This window comes from Ambystoma mexicanum, chromosome 6q (genome assembly GCF_040938575.1).
Source record: "Ambystoma mexicanum isolate Mex_15411 chromosome 6q, UKY_AmexF1_1, whole genome shotgun sequence".
Taxonomy (NCBI): Eukaryota; Metazoa; Chordata; class Amphibia; order Caudata; family Ambystomatidae; genus Ambystoma; species Ambystoma mexicanum.
This window is the reverse complement of record NC_090937.1, coordinates 218,224,494-218,251,145: the sequence shown is the minus strand read 5'-3', so window position 1 is coordinate 218,251,145 and position 26,652 is coordinate 218,224,494. Positions and strand designations below refer to the sequence as shown.

The following is a 26,652-nucleotide window of genomic DNA, read 5'->3' as shown; positions in this document are numbered from 1 at the left end:
GCTGTGGGACTCTTTAGGTAAGGGAAATCAACCATTTATGAGAATTCTCCCTAACAGCGCACTCCTCTTCTGGATGCGTTCCAGAGGGAGGAGGGTAGAAGTGGGCAGATTTAAAAAAAAAAAACTGTTGCAATAGTGCAGCCTAGAAAAAAGTACAGCTGTGCAGACAGTGATATTTCAGGACAGTTGCTTTCGGTTGGTATGATACATGCAAGGGGAAGAAGGAATGCTCCTGCTTTACTGGGGTGCGGCCCTCACAGTACTTTGGGAAACGCACGTGCCCCAATCTGTGCTTCTCACCATGCTGCCCAATAGATATTGCACTGTGGGGATTTTCCAATCAGGTAATGTGGGTGTGGTTCACAGGAAGGGGTGGTCCAACTGTTGTACATCATACTCTGCATAGTGAGGGTAGCTAACATGGCGAAAAAACGCATTGTGTTGACTGTAGGTGATACTTTTGTCATATATCTGCACAGGTATGCCCTGGAAAGACACTTTGATGACAATTTCAGTTTGGAAGGAGTGGACGCATTGTGGAACGCTGTCTAAGAGTGCCATTTCAGCGATATGCATGCACTTTGCAAAGACCTGGCCACTTTTGCTAATGGCGATGTTATCGTCATCAACTACAGACAGCATGCATATGGGTTATGTGGCATGCTTAGATTTGTTCAGTCGGCTGAGGAGATTGCTGAATTTAGTGAAGAGGCTTTTCCCACTGCCTAGGTGCTTTTATCATCCATAATGCCATGAAGAGTATGGGGCAATGCTCATGGATGTTGTTCTGAGCCAGACGCAGTAAGGTGTCTTATCAGCAGAAGTATGTACACTTTTTTGTCCGCTCGTGGAATGTTCTGCTGCAACAATGACCTCATTAGTTGTAGAAATGTCCAAGAAAATTGCATTTTGTTGTCCCCCATTGGTAATGCAGTTTTTTTTGCCCGTCTACAGGATGCGGTGAAGAGTTTACTGTAATTATGTGCGCACAAGAAAACACAAAATCAAATGAAAACCCAAAAAAGGTGTTTCTCTAGAAGCATCTAAAATCTAAAAAAAATAATAATAAAATAAGCTCCTTTCAGAGGCGCCCCTTACAACGAAGTCCCCCTACCCTGGTTGCAAGTTATTCCACCACGCCTGCACGCCGCTTGAAAACCACATCCAGGGATGTTCATGTTGGAGGCCATGGAAATGAGACTGTGGGGATTGTCCAATCAGGTGCTCAGGGTGTGCGGCAATAGGAAGAAGGACTCCTCCTGCTTCACTGGGACACAGCCCTCGTGGTAATTGGGGTAGCGCACGTGCCACAATATGTGCTTCTTACCATGCCGGCCAATGGAAATGGGACTGTGGGGATTGTCCAATTAGGTGCTCATGGTGAGAGTCACAGGAAAGGGCGACAGTATATTTTCCCATTACTATATGTACTGAGGGTAGCAGGCTTAGAGGGAGAGACGCACTGTCTTGATAGTCAGTGACGCCTTTGTGGAAGATTTGGGCGTGGTGTGTACGCAGAGGACTTTTGTACAGAACTGATACTGTTACATGCAGAGCTCTTCAATGTCATTAGTGGAAGCATGTGCAACTTTTTGAGAGTACAGAATGACGGCATGCTCCAAAGAAGAAAGTCGAAATGGAAGAAGGAATGTTTGTGCTTCATTGGGACACGGCCCTCGCCGTCCTTGGGTAAAAACATGTGTGCATACTCCCGTTTTCCGCCAGCTACCCATCAGATTGGGACAATGGGGACTATCGCTACTGTGGGTGTGGGTCACAGCAAGGGCCGTTCTTAATTTTATCCATTGCTATGTGTGCTCACCCAGACTGGCATGGTTGCTATTAGTTGCAAACACACTGTAGCACAGCAGATTTGAAGCACCATGACTTACAGGGCAAACCTATGTGGCCTGCTACTCTGTTCTGAAAAGCTGCAAACAGATTGCAGAGCAGCTCTGGGACGTGCTCTTTTGTAGGGTTGCTGTGGGGAACTTCCACCTGGAAAACAGGCCTACATTGTTCAAAACCATACATACATGTGCAACGGCACATTGAGATGCGTTTGTAAGCGTGTACTTTATGAAAAACACCCAATGCATTACTCAACCCTGTACTTTGTCGAGTGTCCGGCTCGTGTCCCCGCAATAAGGGCCCATGTGCAGGGCGGGTACGGTCGCATGGTGATGTTGCCACTGTTCTCCTTTGGGACAGCTGCCCGCTGGACGTGTTTTGGGCGGAATATGTTGTGCGCATGTGCATGGGTGTCCTATGAACACCATTGACACTGCTCTACTGAATAATAGTGCTCGAAACGTGTGCCAACCATTTTGAGAGACACTGGCTATTTATAGGGTACAGCAGGTGGGGTGTTTATTTGTATAGCTACCTATAGGACATGTGTGGCTGCCTCGACTTAATTAACGTTCCTTTGCATATGCTGCACAGTGCCGATGTTACCAAGTCACAGAGGAACACATACACAAGCGTGTACTTGCACAACAAACAAACGTCTGGTCCCACACGCATTGATAGGTGGTGGACAACATGCGGACATGCAGAGCCTGCTGGCATAGTACAGATGCCTCCATTGTCATTGTGCATAGGACGGGCAGCTGTGGTGTCCATAGGACACCTACCTTTTTCTTAATTGTGGTCATTGCAACGAGGACTGTGTGCCGCTGAGTCAGAGCGGCATTTCAGGAATAAAACAATACCACACATACACACATCAACGTTTCTATTATTAATGTTTACTTGTTCACATTCATACACACCTTTAACAAAGGGAAGGGGTAGTAGAAGTGGATACTTATTGAGGGGAAATGGTGATTTGCACAACTTGGTTGTGAGGGGAGGAAGAGATTGATGTATCACCATAACGTCTCCCATCACATAGATTTTGAGGGGATGGTGGCATCTGACATGGGCAAGAGGTACACGTGCAGATGTGCCAGTGATGTTTGATTTTGTCCAAAATATATCGTAGTATGCAATCTTTAAAGCAGCACATTTGTTCACCAATTTGTCCACTTTAGCTTCCAGGCTGTCCATTTTCCTATGCACGGAGTTTCATTCCTTTCCTATGCTTGTATGCTGTTGTGGAAGTGTTGCTGCTTGTACTGCCTTGCTTTCCTTTCCAATATGTTCTCTTACCGAAAAGAGAATGAGTTTGGTGTACATGCAGCAATATATATTACATAATGTATGGTTCACACTACTGTGCATACCAAGAGGTTACTACATTAAGTCATTGCGGCATAAAAGAAATGTTCTTCCTGCCACTCTAAGGTGCTTGCCATTGCTGCGTTACAACAAACACACGTTATGCTTCTGTAACATTGTATACTACAGCACCTGTGAAATTATTAGACAAAGATTAGTGTCCTTACTACATTGTAGTGACGCTTTGGTTTTAGTACTTTCCACTCCTTACTCTGGGCGTTCGTTCTTTGTTCTCATTTACAGTAGCAGTGTGGTAAGATTGTTGAAGGCAGACGTCACTTCTGTTGTTGATGCATTCAGTTATGCTGTATTCCCTATGCCTTTGTCCTGTTTGCCTCATAAGTACACAATTTGAAAACCTACTCTATTTTCCCTTACAATTCTTGCAAATGGTGCTGTTTGTCTATTTCTTTGAGTTTGGTGATTGGTACCACTATGTAAGAGAGCACTTGCCTTCCTGAGCAGGTTCGATGCCACCCGAGCTCCACAAACAGATGCATAGTCTGCGACTGCTGTCCGCATTACCATGGTGCCAGCAGTTTCACTATGTTGCACAGTCCATCTTTAGAAAATAAGGGTATCTTGCTAAAAACCAATGAAATTCACTGACAAAAAACGTTGTTAAAGGGACATTTGTGATGTTATCTTTGAGGTCATGGGTGTTAGTCCGTGCAGAGCACAGTGGTTGCGCGAGTTATGTTTGCGTACCTTAATGGCACATTTCTGGGGTTTTTCAGTTTTACCTGTAATCATAACGTCCCTGTAACAACGTTTGTCCACTGAATTACATAGGTTTTTACTAGTGCAACTTAACCACAACGTCCCTTTAAGAACGTTTTTTGTCAGTGAATACATATATACACATACATATATCTTATTTTTTTTAAAGGGACTGTCAACTATTGATGTCACAAATGCCTAGTAGGATCATGTGCGGCAGGCAGCAAATAGGATAATGCAAGCTAGTCCTACCCGCCACACACCAAGAGCTGAGTTGCCTCTAGACGCTTGAACTTTAGACAAACTAGTGAAATATACCAGATAGTATTCATCTGCGCCATACCCAGTATAGGTTATCCCTCAAGCATACCATGACGGAGTCACCCCTGTCACCTGAGTGTGTGCCCTGTGCCTAACATAGCTTTGTATTTAACGCTTCTATTAGGTCAACACAAAACGATGCCTGAATCAACAAGCAGAAGGACAAAACAAACACCCTCTGCATGTCCAATCTAGCTCTACCTCTCACCGTTGCTACAATGTAACCAGTGTCCTGATTGCTAATCATACAGGTTCTGTGAGCAGAGCACGCTTGTGATAACGGATATAAGACCCGAAGGCTGAACTGTTAGTTACGTTATTTATCACTTTTAGATCACTTACTTGTTACCAGTTACAATGCTCTAAGCCCCTCTTATGCGGCTGCCTCCAGTCCCAGAAGTGCCCGAGGGCTGGGGGTGGGGGTTCATGGAAGAGGAATCTCTCGTTATTGGCTTTCATTGCATCACAGCTTCCGGAAACTGGAATGCGGCCAAAAGTGAAACCTGCCATGCACAGAGCTCACAGGCTGGGATGGCGCAAGGTTGGCGTGACACTCAGTGAATTGTCACTGATTGGCTGCTTGGCCTGGCTGGGCCAAGCAAGCTCACAAATCCAGGGCAGGCGCCAGTGAGGCCAGGCCACTGAGGCCAGCATGTTGTTGATGGTGTGAATCACACTGTGAAATTGACAGTCTTGAGTGAGCACCCCAGGACTGTCCTCCCTCCCCCCCAACTTAACCTTTGTTTTGTTGTGTGTCTGCTGTCTGCAGGCTGGCACTGCAGCCAGCAAATCAATGGCACACCTGCAGCCGTGCGAGGCCCGGGGCAGTTTGCCCCCCCTCTTGACAGGCCTCAGCATGGGCAGAAACCAGCCCCCAGGGCCTCGCCCACTTTCACATGATTTCGGCCCGGCCTTGGGCCGAGCAGCCGAAGGGGCAGTCTGACCCTGCAGAGTATATTATATTATGTAATGTTCTGTTCATTTACTTTTATATTGCACTCATCACCACCATAATGATCACAATTCGCTGAGACCTTAAGGGGCCTCATTACGACATCCTATCTGGAACGGCATAATCCGACAATGCTGGTAGGGGCCTGCGGATCCCCCAGCAGGTTTGACTTGGCAGGAATTCTGGCCCCTACCAGCATTGTCTTCATTGAAGAACTGGCACCGTTAGCAATGCTGCCGTTGCTTCAGTGCCACATTCCTGTGGAGTCCAATGGGACTCCACAGGAATGGCAAATTATCCTTTCTGCCACCTGACATCCTGGTCCGCCGCCACTTGTAATATCCCATGTGGCACCGTAATATCAGGAGGCGTAAACAGTGTTACGAGGTTGGTGGGGTACTGCAACCTGTCCATATGGGCGAACTGTAACCCCACCCAGGGTGTAAACCAGACCATGGTCTGTGAGGTGTAATGAAAAAGAGGAAAGGGTAAGTGGGAGATTGCAAAGAGGGAGATTGGAGAACAAAGCAGACAGGCAAAGGACACAACATAAAGGAAAAGAGAACATACGGTTCAGCGGTAGTGATTGCTGGGACTCATGTAAATTAGTATGGGTTTTAACCAAAAACGGTCATGAAAAGAGCAGGGAACTGTACATATTGGATGAGTCATTTGTCAGTTAGCAGTGCCATGTGTTGATGGGTTCCTTTTAAGTAGAGATATGGATCTGTGATGGCCTTGAGATGTGCTCAAGAGTTCCTGCGAGTTGTAGTGGCTTACAAAACAGATATTTGTAAGGCGTTCCCTTATGAGGAGTACTCAAGAGACCTGGTGATGCTGAGTCCGCTGAAGAGGTGTCAGAGCCAAGAGTTCTGGCATGCAGAATGAAAGCTGGGAGAAAATAAAATAGCAGCATGTCAAAGAATCTCCCCACCCCGGAGTCATACTAGGATATCATCCTATGAAATGCAGAGCGTGAGTGTGACAATGTATAATAGAATGGCCTGTCCTTGTCCTTTGCTATAGGGGACCACTGGACATTATAATGAGCATGGCGCTTTACTGTGCAGTGTTGGTTAGAGCCGGAACAGTAAATACAAATAAATATTAAGAGATTGTAACTTGGTGGCCATTGTTCCGTGACAAAGAGGAGAAAATACAATTTATAGAAACATTTCTTATAAGTATTTGCAAAAGAGAGTGCATTTCGTGGTTTCAGGGGTGTGCCAGCTTTTTAAAAATAAAATAAGGACATTACATATTGCAAAGAAATAGTCTTACAATCATTTTGTGGACAGGAGGAGAGAGAACCATGTGCCAAGTATACACAATCCACATCACTCTCTTGTGCAGACAATAGTAGTACGTGCTCAGATATTGCTTCTGGAGGAGGATGAAGAGGAGACTAATCCCAATGTCAGTGTAGAGTCTGCATCTACTTATGAGCAAGGAGAAACAAAACACAATTCAGAGGCCTAGGACAGTTTAAGTTCCTAGGCCCTTATGCTCCACAACCAGGCACATCTACTGCCAAGTCGTGATGATAAGCAAGATAAAGTTGACCTCTCTGAACAACACATGATTTGATTTTGTAAACAGGTTTTAGCAATGAAGAGAAGGAAGAGAATGGATCCAATTTCACAGTTGCAGGTTGCAGAGACGGGGGAGGGGTGGATACAAAGCTACTATTCCACCTTTGTATGTGCCTTACACGCATAGCCTGGAAGAGCTACAAGTAAAAACACTTCAGCACGTGGCCGCCATATCCACGGGTCCACCACCAATATCTGGATTACCAGATTAGCATAGTAGTATATTTCTTTAGTCCAAGCAAGAAAACTGAAAGGGTAGAACGTCTTCATGCAGGATAAAGAATGACAGTATCTTGGCTCTTGCAAAAAAACGGTGTGAAATATAAGTGAAGGCACCCGGTTAGGAACTGCATCTTTGCTGTGCCATATGATGCAGAATCATGCACAGGACTGGGATGAACCCAAACGACTGCTACTGCTGTTCTCCAACCAGTACCGGGCCACCCTAGCCCATTCTGTTAGCCCAGAAAACGTTGCTGCTGGGGCTTGGTCTCATTACCTATTGCAATGGTGACTCCTAATACGGCCCCAGGTGATTATTTTGTCTCTGTCTATTAAAAGAGAGAAGCAAAGATGAACATTTTTTGGTACTCCCATCACTGCTACTCAGGTTACGGTAGCATGCAAGTTCGATCGCCCACAGATGTTCATCCAGAATCGAAGCAAAGGTGCTTTTTAGATGGAGCATCATTCAGATTTGTTATTATACAACTTGAGAAAGTCATATGTTCCCAGTCAACATTATCTGATGTTATATTACAGTGTGTACCAACTGCACTAATTTCCTGTGGTTTGTTTTAATGTTCAATGGCAAACATCTAAACAGTTGCTTCAGAGAACAAACCATCATCATAAACAATGACAACATTTCAACTTCAATGAATTAAGTATGATATTCAAGCAGACTTTACACCCTTACATCTTTCACGGCTCTGGTCTTCGGCATCTCCAACTTATGGCCACCTGGTAATGCATGTAGCACACGCCATCATGACTCATCAGCCAGAACCGTTGTTAATGCATAAATAGTGACATGCACACAAGGCTACCATCACCACCAACATCAAGCTGCATTGGTGATGCTGAAAATAAGGCCAGCTGGTGGATGATGCCACTGGCACAGTGTGCTCACTGGGCAGGGGTGTTTGTGTAGGCTGAGAACATTGGGAGTACCAATGTTTACAGCAACAGGCATGTGTGTCCTCGTGGGAGGAACCTGCAACCAATCCATCATTTCCATCCACGCTGCTATAGGGTCTTCTGTTAAAGGGTCTCAGAAAGATGCCATGTGAACTCTAGGACTAGCGAGACCATGCCGCTAATTCATGGGCCTAAACATCGCAATGGTTCCCAATGCCCAACCCCTCCTCGATAAATCCAGCCTGATGTCTTCCAAGTGGTGCATTTCACTGTGCTTGCCTCCTGGGTTGCAATGTTCCTTTGCAGCAAGGGAAAGTGATTGAGGGCTAAATGGCAAAATACCAGAAACATATCTTCGAAGCCACAGAAGGTCTACCTAAACACAGCCAAAGGTGGTTAGAAATACAAATGGACACCCAAGGGAAAGAAGCAGGACAAAGGTCAGGGAGAATTATGGTAATTTATTTATGTTTTTATGAGGCAAAATAAGGGGAAAATAGGAAAGATGGCAAAGGCTGCATAATGAAAAAACTAAATGGACAAAGGAAGCACATAAGGTTCAAAAAGCACAAAAACGAATATACCGGAAAAATAGGCCACCAGACTCTGCCATAGTCTACCAAAACGCAGGATATGAGTTTTCTCTGTACCCTCCTACTCTTACAACACTTCACTACCCACAAAAGGAAAGGGAATATGAGGTGGACCTTTTCTAGTGCATCCTAAATCTCCTGCAAGCCTGTTAAATCCGCAGTTTGGCTTGACCCACTGAAGTAGAACACACGCCAGAGAACTTGTGTGCAAGTGTGTTTTGTTGTCTGTAATGGTTGGAAATACGTGTGCCTTCTGAATCCCAGATATGCGATGCATTTCAGCTCGCCAGATTGAGAAAGCATATTTTGCCCAGTCTTAATTATTTCATTAGTGAAAGGTTTTGCCATTCCTTATTCGGGATGATCTTACCAAAGGATTATTTTTGTGATGTGAAGTACCCGTCCGCCTTCCACTTCTTTTGCTTACTACCCCATGAAGATGTTCTTCTGTGGTTATATTTATTTCGCTCTTTCTCTAAATGGGCGATACACTTGTATCCTCTCTTTTGAAAAACGTGACAGCAAAGTTGAACGCAAAGTTGAACGCAAAAAGAACGCTACAGTCAAATGTCCAGGCGCCCTCATGTCAATTCTTGCAATCTTTTCATGGTCAAAGGTCATATGTGACTTAACAGGAGGAGGCAGAGGGTATGCAATGATAATTCTGATACCCCATGATTTTTATGAAATGACCCAAGTGTTCCATTGTTGTCAGACGGGCTCTGGGTGGAGTCAAAGCTGTTGTCTCAGCACTTCCACCATGCGTCAGACTTCGATATTGTGAGTTAGATTGAAAGGTCCTGTTTTGGTTCAAATACACGAGTAATACACCAGGCGTGATATCATCAACAAATCTCACAAATTATGTTGCAGTGATCACAATGGCAAATAAATAATGTGTGGGTGTGTTTGGTGTTCTGTATTGACAGAAATGACTGCTTCAATCATTTCCCTATTCATCAGAGACAACCTCATTCAACAAAGGTGTAAACAAATGCAGATTTCAAGCTGCCAGAGTAGAGTGTGAACATCAGTGCACTAAACGGTATGCAGTGTCTTACCGGCCCCCTGAGAACAGGGGGATCTGTTACAGTATTATAGCTGATTGGTGACTTCAATCATAAAGACCCAAGGGGTAATTGTACACCAAGTGCCTTAATGCTTTCATGTTGGGCCTCATCTCATGTTTGTGCCTTTCCAAGGTGCAGGGGAGCAGCAAAGTGGACTATGCATCCCTGCTTTGCTTTCCTCCACTGTCTTGGAACAGCACTTGAAGGGTATCGCTCCCAAGGCTGTGGGACCAAGAGGCAACCGCAAAACCTGTAAAGTGGAATGCAAGTGGAATGCAAATAATCGTAAGGGTCGTGATAAACTGGGTGAATTAATTAATGTTTGCAAGAAATGAAAAGAGGTTAATTTCAGCTTGTTTGAGTACCTGAGTCCGTCAATCCATCCCTCCCTTATGATATGATAGGTTATTTATAACGCGCTTAATACCCAGAGCTTTCTAAGCACAGACCCGGGATCGAACCTGTGTTGCTCCTTGTGGTCTTGCTTCCAAGGCGAGCACGTTGCCCCTGAGCTATCCTCCTGAGACTCTTTCCTTGGTTTCATATAAAATGAAATCTCCTGGTGATCTAATGAAAGTCACCTTCAGTCTGTGGGGTTTGAGTGTCCTCTGCACTTCTTTTTTATTTTACTTGGGTGCTTTCTCTTTGGTTGTTTTGGCCAGGATGCCGAGTCTCTAGGTGGTCCCTTCTACCTACCAGGCTTGCAGAGCCCTGACTTGACGCACATGGTGCAATGACTGGGTATGAATTTGGCAGATCTTGCTTCTTCCTGGGCAGTGTCTAGTGTGAGCCCAAGGGTACCGACATTTGACTCTGCCAGAGTCCATGGGAGCACTGTAGTCAGGTGCCTCATCCTCATACCTCTTGATTACTCTTTGATCTCTTGTGTTTGTATACGCTCTGTTTCCCCTTTTTTGTTGTCTCTTTTTACCTCCTTCATGCACTGAAAAAACTGTGCCCTCATTTGCTTCCCTCTTATCGCTGCTTCCTTCTCAACTTCTCTTTCTGCACCTTCCTCTCCTGAGGTTTAGCTGATCTTCCTTCTTGACTGCTCTCCCTGCATCTTTATCTCCTGATGCTTATTCCTTCTGAGATGGTTCTGCTTTTCAACCATTATAAACATTCAAAGCAATAACATTTCACATAATGATTTGATAGCATCAAAAACATCAGAGCATTTTTATAATGAACAACTTGAGATCTGTAACTTGGAACCCATTGAAAGTGCATTAAATCAGTAGGAGGAATGGTACACGCTTGCATAGAATGAAATGTGTATTGACACCATCTTATTTGCCTATGATAAAGTTGTCATTGTGGCACGCATGACTATTTAGTCCTCTGTTTATGTTTACTGCATATACAATCTGCCCATTTTTTTGGCAAGGCAGCAGTTTTCTAATTGGCATGATAGCACGGTATAAATGAAAAACATCGCTGTCAGTAATGATTAACTGTACTGTTGGTACGTGAAGGTAGAGATTTATACTGCCCAAAATTGTCATCTATATGTAGATACCAAGGCAAGGGCCTGTGTTACAATGGTTGTTGTGGTGCACGTGAACATTAATTCCATGTTGTAAACCTTTCTCTATGTTGATTGTTTATTCAACTCAGAGCCTTTTAGTGGCGAGAGAGTGGCATTGAAAACAAGGAAAAAAGTACAACAAAATTGAAATGCTGGCATAAATTATGATTTTAAATATTGATGTTGCCAGCAGTGATTAATTATGTTCAGGTATGTGGAGGTATTGTCCATATTGCATAAGCGCCTCATTTGGGTAATGGGCACATGGAGTCATGACTCTCTGCTTTACCACTTATAGCTATTAAGTCTTGATCAATGTCTGTGTCATAGCACTGTGAGTATAATTCATTGCTTGAACACATTGTAATTAAAAGCGTAGGAATATAAGTTGTGCATTATTTTAAAATTGAGCTAATTGTGTACAGTTCAGTAACCATGGGAATGATATTGCGCACCTTGGTCTTGATGTCGAAATCCGTTGGTGACAGTGTTTCAACTTGAAAAATCATGATGGATCGGAAAGAACTTTTCATGGTGTTGATGTCACCGCTGTGAATTGGGCCCCCTAAACCTGGGCCCTCTAATTGAACAAATATGATGTATTGACATAAGTAGTTATCATTGTAAGGTTCTTGTGGATTTAGGGTACTTTTTTGATGGGTTGCCAGACATTTCGTCGAAAAAAATTGGTCGACCAGACAAATGGTCGAACCAATTTGGTCGAAAACCAAATGGTCGAAAAAAAATTTTTTTTATTTTAACGCTTTTTTTTTTTTTTGGGGGGGGGTCATCCCCAACCCCCTTTTTTTCTCTAAAAACCCCTTTTTTAACTAAACGAAAACCCGAAAAATAAATATATAAATAAAAAAAAAATTCGACCATTTGGTTTTCGACCAAATTGCGTCGACCAAATTGCAGTTGACCAGTTTTTTTTCGACGAGTTGACTGGACACCTTTTTGATGCACATATTAGGACTCTACATATGAAATTGCATTGCTGTTGTCTGTATGTTTTTGTATATGTGTTGGAAATTGTTCTTACTTAACTTTTTACACATGTACTTGAGTTTTTTATGTTTCACAACCTTTTACCGTGTGTAAAATCTGTTAAAGGTGCTTTTATGTAGAGTAACGTTCATTTAGTTTAATGGCCCTGTTCATTTGCTGCTTGTTTTAATATGCTCTGAAGTTTGTTAAAATGATCAAATAATGATGTACAATTATTAAATGTGAAATGCTATTGTTTTGAATTTGTTTGTCTTCTCGTTAACTCCCGGTTTTCAGTTGGTTTAATTGAATCCTGCCCTTCTGTATAACACTGTGCTTTCTAACCAAAATTAACCTTCCCTCAGTCCAGCTCTCCTAGTCGTGTTGCTATTTATTTTATATTCCTAGTACCCCTGTTCATTTGTTAGATGTAGACACCATCTATATCCTCCACTGTCCATTCCCCTTGCTAGATATTTCTATTATCTTCTCCTCACTTCTGTCAACTTTCCTCTTCATCTGCTATTTATCCCCCTCACCTTTTCAAACTCTCCTCTTCAGGTCTCTTAGATTTTCACCTCCTGTGATTTATATTCCCCTCCCCAGCTCTTTCCAATCTCCTCTCTGCTTTTGCCTGCCTTCTTCTATCCCTCTACGGCTTCCTGTCCCTTTCCCTTTCCTGTTCTTTGAACCAGAACCTACATTCAGCCCCAAACATAGGCAGTTCAGTCCAGAAACAGCAAGCAGCTCTCAACTGTAGTGCAGCAAACATTGATAGCGTGGGTGGCCTTTTTGAATTTGGAGTGTTCTTCACAGATGTTTCTGGTTAGCCCATGTTCCCATGCATGAGTCCGGCGAATGAACCCACAAGAACGTTGTCTGCCATTTTGGATTTCATACAGCTTCTATTGTTCATTGTCCCCATGGCCACCGCCTGGCAGATCCAAACCTTCCCCCTGATTACAAGCAACCTTCCGTAAACTTGTAGCTAGGTTTTGAAAGGTAAAAGCTGGTCCTTCGTGCATTGGACCACTCTTAGATGTTTGCTGCATTATAGCTGCAGGACAACAAGTCTGTCCATTCTATATCAGGTTCTGCTGTCAATGCTGCACTTTCTTGATCACGCTACATATGCCAAACACATTTTGATAGTGAATTTTCATTTGAGTGGTGTTTCACTTCAGGCACGTGTTCCGTTATAAAGTCTTGCAGTTTTACCAGGCTTTAATAGGGAGTGGATGTTTGGGGAATCCAGGGGCATTGCATGTTGGTTCAGTTTTAAAGACGGTAGATAATGAGAGAACAGGGAATGGCAAGGGGGACAAGATGAGTCAACCCCTACTGATTCAGGAAATAAAAGGGTAAATTATTTCTATACCCTTGACTACAATCTGTAGGGGATTTGTTGGTAGGAAAATGGTCATTCAGGGTGGGCCCCTGTTTCTTCCGTAGTGTTTACCCTCGCTTGATCAACACATTTTTCCCCACCTTCTGGCATAGGATTCCTGAGCTTAGTCTTTTCGTCTCCTGCATAAAAATTACTCCCGGGGTACCAATGTCTCCTATCATGGGTCCCCTTGGGACTAATAAGAGAGTATTTCTCTTAAAACTGCTAATGTCTTGGGGTTTGTCAAGGCCTATCCATCTACCTCGTCAGGGTGCTACATCATGGAATGGGTGGTGGCACCCATCGCCCATGGTCATCCCAAACTCACCATCCAGCCTGAGAAATTAGACATTTTCACATCCTCTAGTTTCCACCAAACCAAACAAAGGATCTCTGTGCACTGACATTATCACAACACATGCACAATATGTTCATGGATTGGACAAATCATGAAACAGTTCTCTTTTGCTTGTCACTGTTTCTAAGTCACTTCTACTACTCAAGCCTGTAGCATTAATGTTTCTTATCAAAATAATAAAGCTTTCTGTTGACACATGAATTCCTTATCCAAACGATTTGATATTCATATATAATTGAAGAGCCCTAGACTGAGGGCAACACAATTATTTATAATACCCCTCTTTCGCCAACAATTGATAGGATAGCCTATTCAAGCAAAAATCATAAAAACAAAAACTATCTCGGTTGAAATCTCAGTACTAAAAAGACTCTCCAGAAAGCAGAACTGAAATGGAGAGGGGTTCAGAGTAAAATGATTTGCTTTTTTTTTAAAAAAAAGAAGCAGTCTTTAAACAATATAGACATGCCATTAGTGAAGCCGAAAGGTTGTTTGATGCTGAAGCAATAGAAGCATCATCTAACTCTGCAACCCAATTAATGCCCATGTCTCCTACCTCATGCTGGTGCAATAAATAACAGACATTCTTCTCTGAATTAGGTAAGCTCTCAAGCTCAAGCATCCAAGCTCAAACCATTGTGTGTCTGCACCATATTCACCCCTTACATTACACAAGACTTAACTCTCTTTATCGAGCACTGCACCACCCACTAAACTATTTTAAGGACTAGCTTCTTTTCAGTCTTGATCAAGGGCACTCAGGTCTGTTGATATTACTGATTAAGTCATCAGCGTTTGACAATCTGGATCATACATCAAACTTCATCATTTACAAGGGAGAGCCGGAGAGAACCACCTCCTGGCTAATGTCGTACCTGAGTAGCGGAATGTCATGTATGATGATAATAAATTACTCCTCTAAGTCAGAAGCCTTACAACACAGTGTGCCACAAGGGACATATCCTCATATCCTTTTTAGTATATGGATATACATGATATCTTACTAAAACTTGGAACAGAGTTCCAAATCTATGCAGATGATATGCAAATCATATTCTTGCTTGAAGGTGACCCTCAATCCTATCAATCCAAAGGCCAGTCCAGGTGTCAGTGCGTAGAGCACAGGATGGTTGGGAAATGGCTATGCGTAAACAAAGGTAAGAAATAACTTATGTGGGGAACTTCTGTGACATCCCTTTAAGACATGTTTGAGGTATGCCAAATGTTCTCACTATCAGCCTGCTGTTAAAACACAGACCACTGTTAAAATATTAGTCAATATGCTTATTTTTTATTTTATTTTATTTGAATTTTTGTTTAGCGCTGGCCCTACTCAGTGGGCGTCAGAGCACTTTACATGATTCAACGTTTGAAAAGGTGGGAGTTGAAAAAAGAAGTTAAAAAACATTTTCAGGAAAGGATAGGAAGATTAGGATAGATATGTGATAGCAGTGGAGGAGGGTATGGTTATGTGTAGGGAATACAATGCAGAGTCCTTTGAATTCAATTCTCTGTGGTAAGGGGAGTCAGTGGATCTGGGCAGTAGAGGAAGGTGATGTGTGAATGTTTGGGTAGGTGGAGGATGATTCTGGCTGCTGCATTTTTTATGATGACTTACAGGTGGGCATGTTTGCTTTTGGGGAGTCCAGTGAGGAGAGCATTTCCATAATTTAACTTGGAGAGAACCAGTGCTTGAACTGCAGTGTGGAAGTCATTTGCAAGAGGGATATGTCTGATTTTACACAGGAGGTGTAGTAGTAGATTGCATGTTTGGATGACAGAGCATATGTGGTGTGTGAAGGAAAGTTGTAGGTTGATGGTGAAGACAAAGGATGTGACAGGTGTGGAGAGGGATATGTGTGTGTTGTCTGCAGTGAGTTCTTGGAGGCAGACAGTGAAGTTTAGTTTGTACCTTTGGGATCAGATGAGGAGGTAATCTGTTTTGGAAAGGCTGAGTTTGAGAAAGTGGGTGGCCATCCAGTTGGTGATGGTGGAGAGACAGGTTTTGAGGGTGTGGAGTTATGAAGGGGATGGCATTTCCAAATCAATTTGTGTGTCATCTGCGTATTGGTGAAAATTGATGTTGTGTTTGCTAAGGGTCTGTCAAAGGGATCTAAAGTATAGGTTAAAGAAGGGTGGAAATAGGGAGGACCCTTGACAGGGGTGGGGTCTGATCGATAAAGGGCAATGAAGACAAAGTGTGTCATGTCAGTGTGAAAGGAGGTGAACCAGTCAAGTACGGTGCCAGATCGATTCATCCTGTGGGCTAGGATGTCTAGTAGAATGGTGTGCTCAATAGTGCAGAAGGCTGCAGAGGAGTCAAGGAGTATGAGTAGTGCTGTGTGGCCTTTGTCTGTGATGTTGTGGAGGTCATAGAGGATGTGAAGAGTAGCGTTCCCAGTGTTGGGCCCAGGCCGAAAGCCAGATTGGTCTTGAGTAGGTTGTGGTGATGTGTTGTTGCAGTTGGGTAGTGACAAAGCATTGAATGACTCTGGCAAGGTATGGTTGGATAGTAATGGGCAGAGTGTGGGGTTGAGCGATGGTTCTTTTGAAGAGGGTGAAATTTGTCCAGTTATGAGTGTACTGGAGATAGTACCCTGTGGGAGATAGGAGCTAATGATGTTTTGCCAGTGTGGAGATAGTGTGGTGATGCGATTGGGTGCAGCTTGAGGTAGACACATATCATCCAGGAAGTGTGCAGATTTTGTTTTGGCAGTGAGGGTGATGAGGGTGTCATTGTCAATGGGGTGAAAGGTGTTTCATGGTTTGGAATGTTTTGGAGTAGGATACCTGTGGGATGGCTGTCCTCATGTTGTGTATTTTGGAGTTGAAGAAGTTCATGAGGGAGTTGCATTCTGCAGTGGATGGGGGCAGAAGGAGTGGATGGTGTTTTAGAAAGGGGCTTGATGATGTTGAATAGTTTCTGGGTACAATTGATGGCTGATTGGAGTTCTTGGAGGTAATGGATGGCTTTGCATTACGTATGGCTGTTTTGTATTTGTTGCGGCAGATTCTGAGAGGTGCTCTGGTTGAGGGGCACAGTTATTTTATTTTTTACCATTTACATTTTATTGAAAAACATGAAAGCATATTACAGAAAATAATGCTATCAAGGAGACATGAAAATCAAACTAGTATCATATGTTGATGGACAGCAAAATAAATATCACATCTGTAATGATTGACCAAAAATCGTAATAATAACAAGCCTGTTACTGCATGGGACAAAACATAACATAAAACCACAAAGGTACTTATGAACAACATCCGGACCACGCATATCAAGTAGCATTGGAGGACAAACCGCTAAGGACTACAACTGTGGGTAGGCACGCGTGGACTCAGGAATTACAAAAGCGTAAAAGATCTCATGTCATGCAGCCTGTAGTGCAGAGTGGGATTATCATTTTGGGCTATACATTGAATAAACGAGTTCCAGTCTAACAAAAATGGGGATATTTCCCCTTTGGGAGTGGCCTAAATTTTGCACATAGCTACAATAAACCATATTTTAACCAACCGTTCTCTACTATCTGGTGCAGCAGGGGACTTCCAATTGCGTGCCACCAGCACTCTGGCTGCAATCAGAAAAAGCGCAAACAATTGGGCTGATCTAGCTTACAATTTATAGTGCCCCTCTAAATCTTCATATCCCAGTGGTATCACCAAGGGCTTTATTGGGAGTTCTATCCCAGTAATCAGCTTAATCTCAGCCAGATTTTCTTTCTAATATGTTTGAATTAGTGTGCAGGACCACCATGTGTGGAATAGGGTTCCCAGGGCTTGTTCAAACCTACACCCTCGGTCCGATACAGCAGGATTCATATTATGAATCCATACAGGGGTGAGATACCACTGGAATATCAATGTATAACTATTCTCCTGCAATAAGACACATCTAAATGATTTAACAGCTGTAGCCCATACAGCATACCATGCAAGGTCACTTATGGGGCATTCAGAACCTCCTCCCATTTTACCATATAAGTGTGCAGGGGTTTAAAACGTCAGGCATTAAGGACTTGATACAGTGCTGGAACTGTCTGGGACGGGGGATCACCTTCAAGGAGCTCTACAAACAGGGTTGTGTCCCACTAAGCATAGTGTCAGAATTCCTCTTCACTGGTTGACCCCGTAGTGTAGAAGAAGAATTCTTCCCACCAATGTATCCCTCTGAACGGTAATAAACCACATACAGAGGGATCAATTAATTGAAAGACGTTTTCAAGGATATTTGGAATTCCCTCAGAGACCACGTAGCTGTTTAGCGATATACCAGATATCGAGTTGATTGGCCTCAATCTCACAGGCTTCGGGAGACAATGGAAGTATTCTGCAAAAGATAAACCTCTCTAGTTACTTAATCCTTTTCTTTTCTCTACAATGAACAATCGGATAAGTAGAAAAGACACAAAGACTCTTACCAGAAGGAATCCAGGGTTTAGCTCTTCGTGGAAAATGTTCGTGATGTAAGAAAACGGCACAGCCGATGCTGTCCCGCGATGCAGCGGAGGCTGTCCCGCGGTGAGGATGAAGCAGTCCCGCGGTGCAGCGGAGGCTGTCCCGCGGCGCAGCCGATGCTGTCCCGCGATGCAGCGGAGGCTGTCCCGCGGCGAGGATGAAGCAGTCCCGCGGTGCAGCGGAGGCTGTCCCTCGGCGCAGTCTATGATTACCAAAAGCAGTCCTTTTAACAGTCCGGGTCAATCCAAGCGAGCAAAGTTAAACACAAGGAAAATACGAAAACCAATTCCAAAATCAGAAGGCACGGGTCAAAATACCGGGAGATCACTGAATTCCAAAACAGACTAGGACAATCCACAAGCAAGGTCGTTATGAAGGCAAAGGTTCAGGTAATTAGATAAACTAGATGCAAGAGAAACAAGACGTAGCTCAGAGAAAACTAAATCAGAAGCACTGAGCAAGCCAAGGAGCGGAGTTATATATCCAGTGTCACGTGATCACCGCCGTGAACCGAAGCGTACGTTGCGTCTTCTTAGCAACGTATCAGAAAGTCTCCATGGTAACCTCCAGCCACCTCAGAGGCCCGTAGATCGGGATCTTCCTTTCTGTGACCCATAACGTGAAACCCGATTGAGTACCGTGTTCTTTGTGGGGACACGAAAAATACGTGTCCCATTCCGGGAACCTGAGCGCATAACAGTACCCTCTCCCAAAGATGGGCCCCGTCTTCTCGAGGCCCAAAACTCAGATATCAACTGAGGAGCATGGATATGACCAACAGGTTCCCATGTCCTATCCTCCGGACCATAACCTTTCCAGTCTACATAATACATCCTGACACCCCTGGAAACCTTGGTGTCCAGGATCCTGTGGACTTCATACTCCTCCTCACCTTGCACAGACAGGGGAGGCGGACGGGAAGGGAGCGAGGTACCAGGATGAAAGGCCTTGAGAAGGGACACATGGAAAACAGGGTGTACTCTCCATTTGGCAGGGAGAGACAGTCGTACAACGACAGGGTTTATTACTGCTGTGATAACGAATGGACCGACGTACCGCGGGAGAAGAGCACGTCTACCAGGGATACGCAAATTCTTAGTAGAGAGCCAAACTTGACCCCCAACCACATACTTAGGAGACGTAGAGCGACGGGCATCAGCGTATTGTTTGGCAGTAGAGTGAGCATTGTTCAAGTGTAACTTAACCTGTGACTGTATCGAAGCAAGTTGCCGAATGCAAGAGGAGGCTGCAGGGTGGTGAGCAGGTAAGACCGGAGAAAGAGGCATTGACCTGGGGTGTCTGCCGTATAAAGCAAAAAACGGCGAAGAACATGTAGAGGTATGGAGAGAATTATTATATGCGAACTCTGCCATAGGAAGCAAGGATAACCAGGTGTCCTGGTACTGATGAGTAAGACATCTAAGGAACTGTTCCATTGTTGAGTTGAGGCGTTCTGTCTGTCCGTCCGTTTGAGGATGGTACGAGCTGGAGTACCGATCATCAATACCAAAAGAAGCAGTAAGAGATTTCCAAAAACGAGAAGTGAATTGCGAGCCCCTATCAGTAATGATAATGAAAGGGAGACCAAAGGAGCGAAACACATGTTTAAGAAACAGATCCGCCAATATAGGAGCAGTAGGAAGTCCTTGACAAGGTACAAACAAAGCCAGTTTAGTAAAGTAGTCAATGACCACCCAAATGGTATTAAAGCCCGAGACAGGGGGCAAATCCACCACGAAATCCATGGAAATCATATGCCATGGATAATCAGGAACAGGCATAGACTGAAGTAAGCCGACAGGTTTGGAACGAGGACTTTTACATTGTGCACAAACGTAACAACAAGCAACATGTTTAGTAACATCTTTAGCCATAGAGGGCCACCAGCACCACCGCTGTAATAGATCGATGGTTTTCTTAATACCCGGGTGTGCTGATAGCATCGAATCATGACACCACTTGATGGCCTTCGTACGCATATCCTCGTCTGGAAGAAACAGAAGACCCTTGATATGAGGTAACCCTTGTATGACTTCAATGTCGAGTCTAGTGATTTCCCCAGGATTATCTCTCGCCCAATCTTGTAATCCACCCCTCAAGGTGGGTTGTAACGTACAAGCGCATATCACTTGGTGAGGTAATAGCGGACGACCATCCGTACTTGGAGAAGACGACTCGCCATGAATGCGTGAAAGTGCATCGGCCTTCGTGTTTAACGAACCCGGCCGGTAGGTAATGGTGAAATTAAACATAGAAAAGAATTCATGCCACCTAGCATGCCGAGCAGTGGAACACTTAACGGACTGTAAAGCCATTAGATTCTTATGGTCGGAATAAACCTGAACAGGGAATGCTGTACCCAATAAGTGATGACGCCAGGTCAAAAAAGAATCCCGAACTGCTAACAACTCTCTTTCCGTTATGGTATAATTCCGCTCATAGGAAGTCAATTTCCTTGAATGAAAAGCTACCGGATGCAACCCCTTGGTTTCAGGACACTCCTGAGACAATATGGCACCAAGAGCAATGTCTGAAGCGTCGGCCTCTACTATGAAAGGCAGATTGGGATTTGGGTGTTGAAGTACCGGAGCACTGGTGAAAGCTGTCTTGAGAGTCCGAAAAGCCTGTTCACACACATGGTCCCAAATGAAAGCCATTTTGCTGCTCGTCAAAGATGTCAAAGGAGCGACCAGAGTGGAGAAATCCTTAACAAACCGCCTGTAAAAGTTTGCAAAACCCAAGAAAGATTGCAAGGCTTTCAAAGAGTTGGGCGAAGGCCATTCCAGGACTACCTTGACCTTGGACTGGCTCATTTGGATTCCTTTGCTGGTTATCTCATAACCCAAAAATTCCACTTCCGAAGCATGGAAAACACACTTCTCTAGCTTAGCAAACAGATTGTTCTCACGCAATCTGTGTAATACACGGGAAACGTGTTTAACATGTAATTCGTAGGATTCGGAGTATATTAATATGTCGTCCAAGTAGACTATAAGGAACTGGTCCATCATGTCATGAAAAACATCGTTGATGAAATATTGAAATGTGGCGGGAGCGTTACAAAGCCCAAACGGCATGACTCTGTATTCAAACAAGCCATACCTGGTTTTAAAGGCTGTTTTCCACTCGTCTCCACTACGAATTCTTACTAAGTTGTAAGCACCGCGTAGGTCTAATTTGGTGAATATAACAGAAGAACCCAACTGATCCAGAAGCACTGAGATGAGAGGAATAGGATATTGGTTCCGAACAGTAATGGAATTGAGAGCCCTATAATCAATACACGGCCGGAGATCCCCTTCTTTTTTAGGCACAAAGAATAAAGGAGAGGCCGCAGGTGAACGAGAAGGGCGAATGAACCCAGTTTTCAACGCCTGATCAATGTAATCCTTTAGAATGAGGTCTTCCTTATGGGTTAATGAATATATTCTACCGGAGGGTAGTTTACCCCCCGGAACCAAATCAATAGGACAGTCGTATGGTCTGTGTGGAGGCAAAACCAAAGCACCTCCTTCGTCAAACACATCTTTGTATGTCGAATATTCATTAGGCAATACACTGGTGAGAACTGCTCCGACAGTAGGAGCGATATCAAAAAGAGAACGACACGGACTACTCACTGGGAGTTTGTCCTTCCAACATCGGCTCTCGCAGAACTCTGACATAAGTTCTATATTGCCCGAGTGCCAATCAATGATAGGGTTGTGCAACCGTAACCAAGGAAGACCCAATATGAGCCGGAACTGAGGTGCAGAGATAAGATCAAAAAAGATGATTTCGGAATGCCCCTTTAAGGTTTCCATTTTCAGATTCTCTGTCTGGTGGATGACCATTCCAGAAACCAAGGAAGAACCATCAACAGCATTAACCAAAACGGTATTTGCTTTATCAATGGTAGGAAGACCCAGATTCTTGGCGTATAAAGAATCGATGTAGTTACCTGTAGCGCCAGAATCTATGATTGCTGTGGCTTGAACTATCTTGTCATGTGGTAACCTGAAGATTACCGCTATTTCAATTGGTTGAATAGCTATGGAATCCTTGGATACGTAATTGCTCGGCAACTGGACTCCTTTCATTGCCGAGCTCTCGCGTTTCCCTGTTTCTTGGAAGGTTTCTTAGAACAAACTCTCAACAAGTGTTCCGAAGATCCACAATAGAAACATAGGTTGTTCTTCTTTCGATACTCTCTTTCTTCTGGTGAAAGAGGACCGCGAATAGCTGCCCCAATTTGCATCGGTTCGGATGTACTGGGAGAAGGTAAAGGGTTGACTTGAACTTCCGGAGTTAGACCACGTTTCTCCCCTTTTCTAGCAGCTTTCCGAGCATCTATCTGAAGAACTAGTTCCAGTAGTTCCGGAAATGACGTAGGTACTACAGGTACTATAGCAAGGGTATCTTTGAGGGATTCAGACAGGCCCTTATAGAACAATGAAGCCTTCTTATCATCAGGCCAAGCCGTCTCAGCGGCTAACTGATTGAATTTGGCTATATAAGCCAACAGTGTCATATCCCCTTGTTGCAAACTTAGTAACTCCAGTTCCATGACCTGGGCTTTATATCGAGTATCAAACACCTTCCCCATGGCTTCAATCAAAGCGTCACAATCGAACAATAAGGGACTACCCTCCTCCAAAAGAGGATTAGCCCAAGCAGAGGCTGTACCCCCCAGATGGGACAACAAGAAGGCTGCTTTAGTAGCAGAATCAGGAAAAGAGCCTGGCCGACATAAGAAATGTAAACGACATTGATTCAGAAACGTTCTGAACTGTTTCGGATCCCCATGGAATCTTTCCGGGGGAGCCAATGGAAACTGGGAAGCAACATACACCGGACCGACCCCCGCCTGTGCAGGTTCAACGACCGGAGGTGTTGGTAAAACCGGTGCTGCATGAGACAAGGGTTGTATGGCTGTCTGGAGCTATAGTATTTGTTGTTGAGTGGCGGCATGAGCGGTAGCCATATCCGATCTTAAATCCGCTACTAACTGGAGGAGGTTAGCTAGGGTCTCATTGGGGTCCATGTTTAAAGGCTTCTGATTATGTCAGAATTCCTCTTCACTGGTTGACCCCGTAGTGTAGAAGAAGAATTCTTCCCACCAATGTATCCCTCTGAACGGTAATAAACCACATACAGAGGGATCAATTAATTGAAAGACGTTTTCAAGGATATTTGGAATTCCCTCAGAGACCACGTAGCTGTTTAGCGATATACCAGATATCGAGTTGATTGGCCTCAATCTCACAGGCTTCGGGAGACAATGGAAGTATTCTGCAAAAGATAAACCTCTCTAGTTACTTAATCCTTTTCTTTTCTCTACAATGAACAATCGGATAAGTAGAAAAGACACAAAGGCTCTTACCAGAAGGAATCCAGGGTTTAGCTCTTCGTGGAAAATGTTCGTGATGTAAGAAAACGGCACAGCCGATGCTGTCCCGCGATGCAGCGGAGGCTGTCCCGCGGTGAGGATGAAGCAGTCCCGCGGTGCAGCGGAGGCTGTCCCGCGGCGCAGCCGATGCTGTCCCGCGATGCAGCGGAGGCTGTCCCGCGGCGAGGATGAAGCAGTCCCGCGGTGCAGCGGAGGCTGTCCCTCGGCGCAGTCTATGATTACCAAAAGCAGTCCTTTTAACAGTCCGGGTCAATCCAAGCGAGCAAAGTTAAACACAAGGAAAATACGAAAACCAATTCCAAAATCAGAAGGCACGGGTCAAAATACCGGGAGATCACTGAATTCCAAAACAGACTAGGACACTCCACAAGCAAGGTCGTTATGAAGGCAAAGGTTCAGGTAATTAGATAAACTAGATGCAAGAGAAACAAGACGTAGCTCCGAGAAAACTAAATCAGAAGCACTGAGCAAGCCAAGGAGCGGAGTTATATATCCAGTGTCACGTGATCACCGCCGTGAACCGAAGCGTACGTTGCGTCTTCTTAGCAACGTATCACTAAGTCTCCATGGTAACCTCCAGCCACCTCGGAGGCCCGTAGATCGGGATCTTCCTTTCTGTGACCCATAACGTGAAACCCAATTGAGTACCGTGTTCTTTGTGGGGACACGAAAAATACGTGTCCCATTCCGGGAACCTGAGCGCATAACACATAGGTACTTCTGAGCTGCTTTGACCCCAATAGGTCATCAGGACCCAGGTCACCGGCAAGAGTACGGTTTGTATTATTTGAACCTTAGGGGACCTGCAGCACCAATCGAAAAGAGCTATCAGAACCATAATCTGATCAATGTGCAACCAATGTTTAGGGTTACAGGCTGCAGTCATACTGTCCAACAGAGGAGCTGTGTAGAGGTAACTGTCTTATCTTTAGCAGTCATCAGCATACGCCAGGAAACCCACAGGAATGTCTTTGCCCAAATACACCTTAAAAGAAGGGATTGCAAATCTCAAAGTACTTGTTTGGGAATCCAAATCAGAAAGGCTTGAACGACATATAAAAGTGGAGGCAACAACTTCATCTTAAGAGCACCCACCCGCCCAAGCCAGGAGATGTCTGATTGTGCCCATCGAAGCAGGACTGACTTAGATGCAGAAATCAAGTTGGGCACATTTTTAGCATAAACTTGAGAATGGCAGGGTGTAATCTGAAGCCCTAAGTATTTTAAAGACTCCCCAGACCATTGAAATTCAAACCTCCCTTGAAGGTCTCTCTCCACCTCTGGCTTTACTGAGATGTTAAGAATGGTGGATATAGTATAATTAATCTTAAAGCTGGACACTCGGTGGAAGGAGTCCATTAGAGAAGCTACATGAGACAGGGCCTTGGAAAACGGATCCCCTAAATATCTGCGGCCGACCAGATGCGGGCTGCCATGGGCTACATCGATAGTGTAAATAAAAGCGAGGACAATGGCCATCCCTGACGAGTCCCTCTAGACAAAGCCAGTGGTTCCAACAGGGCACCATTCAATTTTATCCGGGAGAACAATGCTTTCTCTGCATCAATAGATAGCGTGGCCAATTCCTGGCCACATTGCCTCGCATGCTCAATCACATTCAAGGTCCTGCGAACATTATCAGATGTTTCACATCCCGGAAATAAAACCTGTCTGGTCCAACTGGACTACACTGGGGAGGACGCCCACTAATCTAGCCGCAAGGACCTTAGAATAGATCAGAGTATCATAGTTCAATACTGCAATAGGCTGATAAAATGTACAAAGAGTATGATCTTTGTCTGACTTACCAATGAGTGTTAACAGGGACTCACCCTTAATAGGTGAGATTGTTCCAGTATTAGTGAAGTGGTAAATAAGGTAACCAGATGGGGTGCCAGTAGGTCTATAAATGTCTTATAAAAGAGGGCTGAGTACCCGTTGGGTCACTGGGCTTTGTTATTAGGGAGGGACTGAGTAACCAGAAGCACCACATCTAATGTGACAGCACTCTCCAGACTTCGCCAGTCCTCTGCTGATATGGAAGGTAAATTTGCTCCAACAACAAAGTCCTTTTGAGCTTCCGAGTTCCATGTGTCTGCCCCAAATAGGGACGAATAGTACCCCATTAAAGTGCACATCTTAGAGGCTTTGCCTTCCAGTACCTGACCAACACCATCCTGCAGTTGTGCAATAGTTTTCTTAGCCGTCTGAGCCTTCAACCTATAAGCTAGAAAGTGCAAAGATTTATTAGAAGTGCTGAAGTAAAACTGCTTGATCTGCAGTATTTTATAGGAGACGTCCACCGGCCAAAGTGTCTTAATCTCAGACATGGCTACCTGGAGCTGCCTATACACCCTTTTGGACCCTGCCTCTTTGTATTGTTGGCCCAGCTCTAACACTCGCTTCTCAGCTTCCTCCCTCTGAGACATCAACATACGCTACCTAGAAGTGCCAAAACAAATAAGTTCCCCCTCAGCATGGGCTTAAAGGCATCCCAAATTGTGACAATGGGCACGTCACCAGTAACGTTTTCCTGGAAATATTGGGCAATTCAATCCAAAACGGCAGTGCCATAGGCCACGTCCATTAGCAACAAATCATTAATTTTCCAAATATTTGTTTTCTTGGCTCCCAGCGCTAATGCATCAACACAAATCATGATTGGGGCATGATCCGATACCACTGTCAGCCCTATAGATAAGTCTGCCACCTTTGGGACAAGGGAATGAGAAACCAAGAAGAAGTACAATCAAGCGTGGTAGTGGTTGCACATGGGAGAAATAAGTATAATCCCTTGTAAGGGGGTGGTGTGGTCTCCCAATACCCACCAACTGTAGGTTCACCCAGCTCTAACTACCCCTCTGCCCCACCAGATCTATCCAATTCTCCCTCCAGCACCATGTTAAAATCGGCTCCCAATATGAGTTCATCC

At 44.3% G+C, this 26,652-nt stretch overlaps 1 protein-coding gene across 1 annotated transcript in view; it reads left to right on the top strand.

The window, feature by feature from the left end:
- LOC138515902 (alcohol dehydrogenase 1-like) overlaps positions 1–26,652 on the top strand; it is a 495,924-nt gene that overhangs the window by 16,674 nt on the left and 452,598 nt on the right. The window lies entirely within an intron of this gene.